Source organism: Sinocyclocheilus anshuiensis, unplaced genomic scaffold, assembly GCF_001515605.1.
Source record: "Sinocyclocheilus anshuiensis isolate Anshui unplaced genomic scaffold, SAMN03320099.WGS_v1.1 scaffold1501, whole genome shotgun sequence".
NCBI classification, from domain to species: domain Eukaryota; kingdom Metazoa; phylum Chordata; class Actinopteri; order Cypriniformes; family Cyprinidae; genus Sinocyclocheilus; species Sinocyclocheilus anshuiensis.
Window position 1 is genome coordinate 635,490 of NW_015544287.1, and position 1,780 is coordinate 637,269.

At 40.6% G+C, this 1,780-nt stretch overlaps 1 long non-coding RNA gene across 1 annotated transcript in view; it reads left to right on the forward strand.

Moving 5' to 3' along the window:
• Positions 1 to 1,248: 1,248 nt before the first annotated feature.
• Positions 1,249 to 1,780, forward strand: part of LOC107698039 (uncharacterized) — a 1,389-nt gene continuing 857 nt past the window's right edge. The window contains exon 1 of the long non-coding RNA XR_001635296.1: positions 1,249 to 1,693. This is a non-coding gene — a long non-coding RNA (uncharacterized LOC107698039). The remainder of the gene's footprint in view (positions 1,694 to 1,780) is intronic.

Here is a 1,780-nt window from a genome sequence, read left to right on the forward strand (position 1 = left end):
AGGGTGTAGGGGGCCAAACAACAGTTTCTTGAAATGCCCTTCTGCATCATCGTCACGTGCCCACACGGAGGCGCCATCATCATGCAAAGAATCTGCGCAAAGGATCATGGGAGCCCGAAGTGTCCATCAGTTGTACCCTTCGAAATCCTTCATTCCGAAGGGCCCTTTGAAGTGGACAGTTTTGAGCACTTCGGTCTGGCCATGATAGTTTTCACTCCGAAGTGCCCTTCGGAGGGCGATATATCCCGTTTGGAACGCACCGTGAGTGTCCACTCTGACTGAAATTCAGTGACGTCAAGGCTGTAATGTGATTGGTTATTAAGGCGCACGTGATCCTAATTGACCGTTACGCTTTCTCCAATAGTAAGTAATACAGACCCTCGTATCTCCCAATAGTAAGACAATCTCTGCTATAAAGTGGTTCTGCAGGAAAGTGGATCTCGAGGTCCAGAGTTGAGGACCCCTGCCATAGACCATCTCTTGGGGTAATTTATTGGATGGTAAATAATTTTTTTCTGTGCCATCTTAATATCAAAGTCATGCATGAGAAATGTATTTGTATACTGACTTCACCAAACAGAACAGGAACAGGGCTCTGGAAACCTGTTTGTCATCATTTTCACAATTCTGCTTTGATGCCGCAGACTTCTCCTTTAATATTTGTAAATTAAAAAAAAGCTAGCGTAGCTCACAAAACAGATGAGTAAAAGGGATTCAGTAGTGAAACTGCTCTTTGCTAAAGTAGGTGACCTTTTACTCTTATAACTCAGTTCTTGCTCTACAATTCCATAAATGCCTTATTGATTGTGCATTACATTAGAAATCAAACCAAGAAAAGTCAAAGCAAAAATACTTCCCGCAAATACAAACAAAACTTGCTATGCAGGTTATTTTGATGTCAGTGTCAAAGAAAGGAAAGCATTCAATAATAGAACTGAGTTTGTGGTTTTATACTGCATTGTTTGTTACCAAAGGGAGTCTTAAAATCTTCAGTCACCGCACATTCAGCTGTTGTAGTTGCTTGCACATTGTCAGTTTTTATAATATCAGTTCTCATAGTAGTTCATAGTCCTTTCCCAACAATAGGATGCCTTTATGATAGCAGGTGTCTCGTGTATTGAAGGAGAACTTCTTTTCCCACTGGCATCCTTTTTTTCATTTTTGCTTTTTTACACTATAGGTCACTGTTGCCTGCCATCTATAGATGCTTTTCTTTTATCTCATCTACTAATGTTATTTTCTTCTACATCACCAGCTGCAGAAACATCTACAGCTCCATCAACAAGAACAACCCCTGAACTAACATGTATAATAGCTACAGCGGCATCTATAGCTCGATTAACAAAAAATCCTGCACCGACATGTATATCAGCTACAGCAACATCTACAGCTCGATCATCAACAACAACCCCTGCCCCACCGTCTACATCTCGCTCAGCAGTCACTGAATCAACATCTACAACTCAATCAAGACCACCTGCACCAACTTTAAGTTCAACTGTGCTAACATCAACCACTCTGTCATCAACAACAGCTGCACCAAGCTCAACATCAACTGCATCAACATCGATATCAGCTGCATTAGCATCTACTCGAACACCAACATCTACTTCTCAAATGACATCTCAACTTACATCTACAACTCAACCAGCAAGTCAGTCTACGTCTTCATCTCCAGATTCTGTACCACAAAGTAAAAAAATTATTTTAGGTTACACTTTATTTCGATAGTCCACTTTAGACATTCTACTAACTATAAGTAACTTTGTAACTACATGTC